We start from the raw sequence: 10,492 nt of genomic DNA, 5'->3' as shown, positions 1-10,492 counted from the left end.
CCCAAAAATAAATCCCACTTTTTATTGATATATCACCCAAAAAAAAAAAAAAAAAAAAAAAAAAAAAGAAGAATTGAAATGTGTAGTCTTTCAAAATATGAATTTGTTCCAGAAGTTTGAATAGTTGTTCTTGGCACTGAAGCTCCTTCTTTAAGAAATGCACCACAAAGTAGACATGGAAAAGACGAGTTATTTTCTTCTCCAGACATTTATAGCTTGTTCTGCAAATGAGCCGACATCACTGATGTTTCATTTCTATTGTTTGAGAGAAGAAAACAATATTTAGTGTATTTTTCTATTGTGTGAAATGACTAAAGAAATTTCACAGAGCATCACTCACTGCAGCAACAGCTGATTTGTATTTATGGAGTCATTTTGTAAGTTAGTTTTTTAACTCAGAGCAGGGCTCTGTCTCAGTTCTTTTTTTTTTTTCTATCCTCCCATTATTTTTTTCTGTTGTGGTTCAAGGTAACATGTTTATATGGGTGCTCTTCTGCTAGTTGCCAGGAGTGTCTATTTATAGATGCAGAGGTATGATCTGTACTTGCTCTTATCTAAACAAATTTGCTCTGTGGTCTCTTGAGCTGGAGACGGAATCTGAGTGATCTCGGTGGAAATCATGTGTGAACAGTTTCGCTGGTGGTAAGCAGGCATATTGAGATTTTAGCATGGATTTGCTCATTATGATTACTGGGTGTGACAGTGTGTGATTATGTCATACGTAAACAGATGTGATTTACTGCAACATTTGTCAAGTCTTCCACACATATATAATTAGCGGCATATAATTAGTAGGTTGCTTGACTAAAAGTCTGACCAATTTCAGCCGTGTCACATCCCAGCGAATTATAGCTGAAACATTAGAAAGCGACTTCCTTTCTTGAGAGGAAACAGTGGACAGATTTGCATAAACATGAAGGTTTAAAGGGGACAAAATTAAATAAACACATCATTAAATCATTGATTAAATGTGCCGTGAAATAAATAAATGTCCAATTAAATGTTTAAGTAACGTATTTCACAGTCAGTTTATCAAATATGTAATGAAATAATTAAAATGCAAACTTATAGTAGCCAATGCAGATACTTAAATATGTGACAGCCATTTCTGAGAAATGAGAGGAGAAATCAAGTTTTGAAACTTTTCACCTTTTTTTTTTTTTTTTTTTGATAGACATGTGCATAATAAATGTCATTTACAGTCCTCAGGTCTCTGGGTTAAATCAGGTCAACTTGTGAAAACATAACTGATTTTTAGCTTCGGTTCAAACCGGCGCCCGATTCTTTAATATCGTACGACCGTGCGTAAAAAAAAGGCTAGCGGCGAGGGGTTGCATTTTTGACCATCTGCATGAAGCCTCAGATATCCTGAAGGCAAACTGTTATAAGGTGCTGGTGTTAAATCGGTGAAAGAGGGAAGGACGAAAAAGGGAGAGCAGGATATTTTTACTGAGCTAAAAGTGTCCACCTTTGCCTCGCATCGACCCATATTACAGCTCAAACGGAGCACGCAGGGAGATGAGAACCTAATGTCTCTGTCCATCACTGCAACTCGTAAGTTCTTACCAGAGGGAGCGACGTCTGTCTTATCGTCCCCGTTTCCGTCAGGCACTCTTCTCATTGCTTGCTGTAAAGACAACCAGAGTGGGATTAAAGACACTTGTTCTGCACATCTGGGTTAGTAGCTGATACTGGATCTATTTAGAGTAAAACATTTGCACTCGAAATCAAACAAAGTAATTTATTTAGCCCTAGTAACTTGCCTATTATAAGTCCCTCTTCAAAAAAAATAATCAATGCTACATGAATGTTTGAAAACTGAGTATTTTTCAGTACAGTAAGGAACCACATTAAACATATTTTAACAATGTTAAGTAGCGCTACATGATATATTGGCTACATAGGCATTTTCTAAAGGTTTGAGACTCCAGTGAAATAAAAAGAAACAACTCATGCAGGAAATCATAAAAGAACCAAACGGAACGATCCAACGTCAGTCAATTAAAAAGAAAAGGAAAAAAAAATGCTCGGGAAAAAAATTTCAGCCGATGCAAAAACCACTGCTGGCCTTGTCACGCACTTGTGGAAAAAAAAATTATTATTTTTTCCAAGACTTCTGGGAAAGTATTATATGAAAAATTTCTGATTATGTGGAAAATAAATCTCTTGAATCTGTGTCCTCCTGGAGATTTCCTGTAAAACTAAAACCGACAACAGACATGGCTGGGAACACGTCAGGACCTGGAAAACTTGAACTCTGCTCACTATCAGGCATTTTCAGTAAGCAGGAGAACGCCTGGTCGTCTGCTTGTGAATTTAAGCTCAAGCACGCTTGGGTTATGCGACAGCAAATCCACCTCTGAATTGATTAGACAAAAAAAAAAAAAAAAAGATTATGGAGTGGCCTAGTGAAAGTTTAACTTTGAAACCAGTCAAGATGCAATAGGTTTTGTTGGTTGTTGTGAAAGCTCGATGACAGTTGTTCCCTCAAAAAAGTGAAACAACCATCTATGTTTAAAGGCAGTTTTTTTTTTTCCCTCAACAGAGCCAGGTTGGATTGTACAGCTTTTTTTACTTAATGAACAAAAATATAATTTAAAAACAATTGCAGTTTGTATTTACTCAGGCTTCCTATGTCTGATATTAAAAATAAAGTGTGACAAAGAAATCTACAAAAGGGGGGAAAAAAACTTTTGAAGTATTGACACAACCAAGAACAAAGCTGACCTGTTGGTAAATTCACCACCGTTTATTCTGCTCTCTTTCCCCATTTTATGGACGTAAAGTAATACAGTTCGGTCTAAATCTCTTAAGATGAGCTACAGCCAGGTGTGAGCTTTGGAAGTCCTCGGATTGGGAGCAATAAGCAAAGTATCTGACATTACGTAGCGCAAATGTCTCAGCTCTCTTACTCGCTAAATTATTAGGTGATGCAGTGTTACACAGTGTACAGCCTCTTCTAGGGAGGACTAGCAGTCGTGTTTGTGTGGCATTCACTGACATTTAGCCATCTGGTCTGGGAGCCGAGTCTTTTTCCCTTCTGCCTTCTTGCTCTTGAAGGCACACTGGCACAAAAAACCCGATGGTCAGCACATATTTCTACATCTGGGCGAAGGCTGTTTTAAAGGTGTATCAGTGAGATCTGAGCGACACTGGGGGTTGTGTGATTGTTTGTGTATTTCCACACTTCCTTGGGTGGTTTATGTGTTCGCCTGCATCATCAAAGAGCCGGGTTCCCATAGAAACAGATGTTTCCATTTTCCTCCTTGGTGGCAACATGTGGCAGACTTCCAGCACTGCATTTTCTAAGGTAACAGTAAGGAAGATAATCTTGGTTCTGGAATTTATTTCTTTTTAACCAGCCATGTTAAATCTATAGCTTTAGATGCAGATTCAAGTCAAACGGTTCAAAGCTGGGAGTTTTAAGATAACTTACATGATTATTGTACCTAAGGGGATGCCTTAAATTGCCTTTCTGTTGTGTGTGCTTATTCAAGGTATTTAATAAAACCATATGTTAGATTTACCTTTAGGGATATTTTCACAAATTAGATTAAGAACAGATACATGCTATTCTGTGAAATAGATTGTCAATCTTAACTTTTATCGATATGTGTCATTGTTCTGCGGAAGATCTCTTCCCACAAACGACAGTGTATGTTGTTTGAGACGGGGCCTTTCAATAGATGAGCTTCTGGAAATCACATAAATTGTTTTACAATCATAATTTTCCCTTTGAGCAATAGGCCCGTTTTCTGTATCGGAAGGGTTGAATAAGTGATAATGAAAAATGGCTTATAAATGTGTCCATATCCTTCAAATAAATTTTGTCACTTTTATCTAAAACAGCAACTCAAAAAACATTATAATTTGTTCAATAACATTGTAGCAGATATAGATAAAAACCTAGTTTCTATGCTTAGACTGCACATAAACCGTGCAACAAAATTAACTTTTTAATAAGTCAACTGTCCAGTGTTGCTACATTCTTGTTCACTAAAAGGTATCGTTGCAAAGTTAGCGACTTGATGCAAACAGATCCTTATATACTTTTCTTTTAACCAGCTAAACTGAAGTTGAACACATTGTTTTGTATGGATTCATATTGAATGGCATGTCAAATTTACACACATTTTCACAAAATAAGTTGCATGTAACGAGAAAAAACTCTCTCTGTCTGGTTCCCTCAAGCTAAAGTTAGTAAGGCAATAAGTCTGAGAGCAGAAGTGTAAGCGTCCACTTTATTCGGCCAAGAAGCTCCGTTTGTTTCCAGTCATTGTGCCTGCACCATTAATCAGACCGATTGCTATTCCTTTCGCTATTGTCACTCTCATCAATTTTTCTGTTTTCAAAGAGTCATGCTTTGTAGGACGACTGTCAGGTGTGTGTGGACACGTGTGCATGACGACGGCCTCCCTCTGCTGCACCCCCTGCACCCTCCCGCTCCTGGGAGGTGACCCAGTTTCCCATGATCCAACACGGCTGCTTCTACCGCGTTGTTGCCGTAGCAATATTGCGAGGTCCTCTAATGCCGGCTGTGACTGTGCCATGAATAATGGATGGGGAGACTGACAGAGTATTAAAGTGTGTTGAGAGAAAGGAAAACGGATGAGGGCAGAGAGAGAGAGAGAGGGTTACATTGGAGTAGCAAGAATGGAGAAGAAGGGAAGGAGTGAGATTAGAAGAGATATAAGTGAGGAGTCAAAGAAACTGAGGAATGAATCAGAAATGGGACGAGAACCAGCACAGAAAAATGAATAGAGTACAATTCAAAAGTCCTCCAGTTTAAGCTGAAGGACAACAGGAGAGATGGGAATTATGAATAAGTTCGAAGTGAGGTGGACAGATGTCAATTTTTGAAAAACGCAATGCGAACACGTATCCCTCTGGAACATTCAAGGTTAGGTCAATAATAATGAGGTAAAAACTTTTTCTTCCTACAAAAAAAACCCCAAACATGTTATCTTGAGGATACAGCCTGACCAGTTGCTAACAAAGATTAGCAGCAGTAGTCTACTACCTTTTCCACATTGATTGATGTCAATGACTTTGTTTCACATTTGTCTTTGAATTTCTTCAAATCTGGCTTTGAGGTCTTTTAGTCTATTTTATGTTGTCAGAAAAGTTGTTTTTTTTGTCAACTGCTCAGTGATTACTTTTCACCTATGCGGACATTCCTGGGAACTACACAGATCACATGAGGGTAACAAAAGAAAGAAAAAGCATAAGAATCTGTCTTAGCACCACTGTTGGTCTTTGAGAGTGTGTGGATTGCAGATGACTTGGCAGATGCCAAGTCGGAAATTTTTTGGGGAGCATTCTTCCTCCTCATTACTGACTAGTTCTGCCACCAGGGTTTGTGTGGGCACCGTGATTGACATGTACTTGGGAATATGACTGCAGGGTTGGGCAGGGGGGTTTGGTACCCTGCATCTCTCCCTGTGCCTCCCTGGCATGGGGACTACTGGCTCCTGTGCTGTGCTGCCAACACGCCTACGTGTTGAGCGTACGGCTACTCTGTGGGTGGTGGGGGAGGTTCTTTGGGTCCGTCTGCCTGGGGCTCCTGCAGCCTCAGGTTTCTCCTCTACTCCTCTAAATTTACACACGCACATTCATGCACGCGCATACCTTTACAAATAATCCGAAAAGCTAAAGGTCATTCGAACACAGGTTCATATTTTATTAACAGACCGTCTAGTCTGATGCCAGATGGAACTCTGATTTAATAGTCAATCAAGCAATTAGGATTCCATCTCTTCTCTCTAAAAGCTGCCCTGGCACATGTAATGTAGGCAACCAGGCTCTTCATATTGCAGGCCTGAGAAACAAGGCAGGACAAGTAAAAAAAATAAATAAATAAATAAAAATAAATAAAACATTGATGCTTTAGTTTTTACAGACCTAACCAGTGAATTGGCTGTGTATGAATTTGTTTTTGTGAACCTTTGTGCACTTTGCCTTCATCTCTGTTGCTGGTGACTGCAGCATGCACCGGTTTTGTGGCACACACCGTCTTTCAGCAGCAGACCTACAAACAGGGGCATATAGAGGTGTCCACCTATCACCTGTCTGCCAGAGCTGTCAGTCTGTCGGGGCCTAAAACGAAAGAACGAAAAATATGCAAAATGCCGAGCCAAGCTTGCAGAACAGATGTCAGGGAGCTTAAAGTATGTCCAGCCTTTCATTTTCCTATAATAAATGTTTTATTGAGCGAACTGCTTGAGGCGGCAGCTGGAAGTCTATAATAACATCCATGTCTTAATGTAAACCAATTACAAAGACGGAGGAAGTGTTGTGTCAGAGACTTAAATTAGCTATGAAAAGTTTATTCTTGTCTATTCCTTACTTCAAAAGGGATATAGTCGGTAATGATCTTATGTGCAAAATACCACACCGTCTATTTTATTTGAGCTCATAAGGAAGCATGAGCTCATAAAGAAGCTCTTGCAATATAACTGGAGATTGGACATGCTTTAGGAACCTGTCGCTTTAAACGTGGCCCCACATGTTGCCACTTGCTTTTTATGGAAGTCTGGAAAAATCTGTGGATTTCAATGGAAGAGCCAATACCAAAGAATAAGGATCAGAGCAGAATATTAACAGCTGAAAGAAGAAGCGAATTGACAAAGAGAGGGTTAACGAAATCAGAATGGTGAACGAATTAAAAAGCACAATTTTAATGTACTCTATCAGAAAAGTATATTATCAGAAGATATGGAAAGTACGCATCGCAGAGTTATGTAGTGAGCTGTGCTTCCTCTGATTTATTTGAAGGACCTCACTGATACCTAAATAGTCAAGATATGCCTAAATCTTTTAACCTACTTATTGCATCCACACTTAAATTGTTGTCGTCAGATCAGGCTAGCAGTGTATAGCATTAGCATTCACTGATCAGATTGGTTTTCTGAGTTTACAGCTGACCAGTCACCGGTCTGGGGCAAAAAAGACAACAACAACAAAAAAAACCTCAACGACACAAATGCAAATAGAGTAGTGCGAAGATCGGCTGAGGCTCACGATGCAATCCCTGCTGCAATATAGCATATTATCATTAATATAAAGTATGACAGGGGAATGAAAGAAGTTCAGAACATTCTGTACACAAAGTACGTTCAGCATGACTGATATGATTAGAATCCCAGCCCTGCTAAAGGATGATTCAGCAAGAACCTTTTTCCAGCAGGTTCAGTGTCTGGATTCTTAGCTGCTGTGGTGACGTGAAATAATTCTGCAGTTACATTTACCACATATCTTTTAAGCTGTCCTTCCAGGTAGCTTTCAGTATGTTGCCTTGCAGATCTGTGTTGCATTCAGCAGCTCCATGTTGTGTGCGTACAAGTACGAAGACTATCAACCTGTCACGAGCGTCCATGTTCTGCGCTATGGTCTTTTTAATGAGCTTCTGCACTTGTCCTTGAAGCGGCCCGTATTTTTTGGTGCAACGACATTCTGCGCTGTAAATCTCAATGTCCTTTCAAACTTCAGAGTCGTTATAAAAGGATACAGTCTGTTTCGCTGCAGTAATGACTTGACAGTGTGAGTCAAGGCAAACGGAGGTTGCCAGGCGACTTGAGACACAACAACGACCATATTTGGGTTGCGCTGTTCTTTGTCTTTGCTCTAGATTTCCTGTCAGCCGATGCGCTCCTTGTGTTTTTGAGTTACACGCTGAAGTCGTAGCAGATGGGAGGAAAGTTCAAGGCTGTTTCGAATGGTGAAAATTCGGATTTTCTTACGTTCTAAAAAAAAAAAAAAAAAATTTAAATTTCTCCCCATCATCACAGAGGTGGATAATTACCTTAAATTATTCAAAAGTATCCTTTATTTAAGAAAAAACAAAACAAAAAACAAAACACGATAGCCTTGTAAGCCTAACACTTGATCATCTTCTGTCTTGTTTCCTCTTACACCAACTGATAATTACACAGCTCGAAAAGAAGATGCGTTTTCCACTAATTATACAGAGAAAGGGTAGCACACGCTCTCTTCTCCTCTTTCTCTCCTAACTTCTGTTTTCTTCTCTTTACTTTATCTTTCTCCCTCTCTCCACATCTGCTCCCTGATCTAATTAAAATGCCAACTTGAATTCGCCGGCGAGCCCCCCCCCCCCGTGCTTCTGCTGTCGCGTAAACATGCCGTGTCATGTTTAAATCCTGAATCCAACGTGCCATGATTAGGTTAATCTGCTTTCTCTGACAGTTTGTTGAGCTCGTCGGAGAATCATTGGCATCTTTGAAGTGATAAGAGCACATCTCCTCGAAGGCACCGGGCATGGATTCGGTTTTAGTTATAGGAGTCGGTTTGATGTCGGTAACGTAGCAAGAAAAACTTAGCCCACCATTTAACGTCCCACTTAAGAATAAATGACATAGACGGGTCCTCTGGAAAGTGTTGAGATTGTAAGAGGTGCTGTCAGATTTACTCACACACACACATAAGCGCGAACAGCCCCGCTAGTATCTCCACCCCACTCTGTTCGCCACATTGTCAGTGTGTCAGCTCCTGATGAAAGCAGACAAACTGACACAGTGTGAAGCTGCATTCCTATTGGTTCGGAGCGGTGATGTAACCTCGTCCGTGCGTCGGGTTCATTGTCAAACGGAGAGTTAAACTTTAATTTAATTCTAATTCTTCAGCGGCCTTGAAGTCAGATTTAATCAGGAGCTCCGGCGCTCGCATGCGGATTGAAGTCGTCCAGATCCGCGCGCGGGAACCCTTGCAGCCTGCGGTCAAAAAAAAAAACACACAAAAAAAAAAAAACAAAGGCGACTTTCTGGCAGGTGTCTCCGTAACATGTTGCTACACCTGTTTAATTTTGTCTTTTCTGTCTCGCTAATTGATCTTGTAGCTTCTCCCCTTCCTCCTGTCTCTGTCTCCACATCATTACCTGGCAACAAGCTGGTCTCCTTGGTGATGAAGTCTGGTGGCCTCGTATTTACGCAGACACTTAATGCGTATGTCGACTGGTACATGCAGAGAACATACATAAAACAGATGCTGGTCGTCATGCATGTTTGTACTAATTACACAAGGCATTTACTTTGAAAATAAGCCGATACGATGCAGATGATGCTGTTTATAGTTCATTCCCCCCCCGCCCCCACAGTTTTTGTTTAGAATGACTTAAGCCAATTTTTTGAGAATTCTGTTTACCTTTTGAAGCTTTTATAACTTTTTTTTTTAAAGTATCAGCACATCGAGGTATTTGATACATTTGCTTTGAAGTTGCTAGCCTGTAGCACAAGAGTTTCCAGCAGTTACACGGCAAAGTTTTCAGTGGCATTTAAAAAGAATGGGAGCTGGGCTGCGAGGAAGAGGGGGCTGGAAAGCCGTTTGTCTCTGAGAGACAGAGGAAGATGTTTATCTACCTCTCAGCAGCTTCACAAACGCAAACACGCATGCATATTCTCCAAGTGTGTTGGTGCAGCTCTGCTTTGTTTACCATGTTTGGCGAAAGAAGGTGAACAAGTGACCGAGAGCGGCGGGAGTGGAAGAGAGGGAGAGTTTTGTCCGTGTTAAGATGACATTTTAATGAGTCAAACAGGCAGAAAGAGGTGTAAATTTAAAGCTACACTGCCGAGCATGCTTTTACTCTTACATTTACCTAGTTCAAAGACTTTTATCGATTTGTATAACAAGTCATTCAACTAATTTATTCAAGTCAATTGAAAAGTAGTTTAATTGTGTACATCTATGTCATTGGCTTTTACTGTAGACAATTCAGAGCTTTGGATTCTTTTCAATCCATTTGAAAAATAAGTATCATTTCTGAAGGAAGGAATAAGAGAAGGACTGCATGAGGTAGTGAAAGAAGGAAGGTTGGAAGGACAAACAGATCGATGCGTGGCTTGATAATGCATGAATGGATGTACAAATGCATTCATGAATGAATGGATGAGTAGACAGAATAAAGGAAGGATGCAAGAGGGGGAAAATCGGAAAACTTTTAGAAACTGGAACATTAAGATAGTGACTGGAAATATTCTTCTATACTCACAAGGTTTTTCCATATTTATCCTGACATGGAAAAATAACAAAATCAAATTCCATTATCTTCCAAATTGCATAAGAGTCTCATTTATATGCCATCAGTTGAGTGGCTGGGAATTAAAATAAAAAAATAATACAACACACAAACGTTCCCATTAAGCAGCAAAGAACGGGTCATCTACGGCTTCTCTGCTTAGGATGCTGTCCCCAAGAGCCAACCCAGGATGAGTGGATGTTTCACAGTGTTTCTAATTCCACAGAAACGTCGTCTATTGTTGGCTTCTTTGTGCGACTCTTAAAGATATGCATTATTCCAGTCGCCGTAGTTCCTTAGTAGCGCTGGTCTTCAGAGCAGCAGAGTTAAACAGCTTAGGGAGGATCAGACGAGATTGAGTGCAACATGGCAGCAGCTCTGAGTGGCCTAGTCTTTTTAGTCTTTTACTGATTTCTCCTTTAGCTGGTACTCATAGCACAGACAAGCTAATTGGAGAGGAATTAC

General features: G+C 40.1%; 1 protein-coding gene and 1 long non-coding RNA gene across 17 annotated transcripts in view; one reads left to right on the top strand and one right to left on the bottom strand.

The window, feature by feature from the left end:
• Positions 1-10,492, top strand: part of LOC106943542 (voltage-dependent L-type calcium channel subunit alpha-1C-like) — a 138,942-nt gene that overhangs the window by 62,971 nt on the left and 65,479 nt on the right. The window lies entirely within an intron of this gene.
• LOC106943620 (uncharacterized) overlaps positions 1-10,492 on the bottom strand; it is a 116,263-nt gene that overhangs the window by 66,569 nt on the left and 39,202 nt on the right. For all 4 annotated transcript variants that reach the window (XR_001423965.1, XR_001423968.1, XR_001423966.1 and 1 more), the window contains exon 3: positions 1,567-1,627. This is a non-coding gene — a long non-coding RNA (uncharacterized LOC106943620). The remainder of the gene's footprint in view (positions 1-1,566; positions 1,628-10,492) is intronic.

Source organism: Poecilia latipinna, unplaced genomic scaffold, assembly GCF_001443285.1.
Source record: "Poecilia latipinna isolate Pla-1442-1.1 unplaced genomic scaffold, P_latipinna-1.0 Scaffold100, whole genome shotgun sequence".
Lineage (NCBI taxonomy): Eukaryota > Metazoa > Chordata > Actinopteri > Cyprinodontiformes > Poeciliidae > Poecilia > Poecilia latipinna.
Note: the sequence above shows the minus strand (reverse complement) of the source record. Positions and strands in the feature narration are given on the sequence as shown.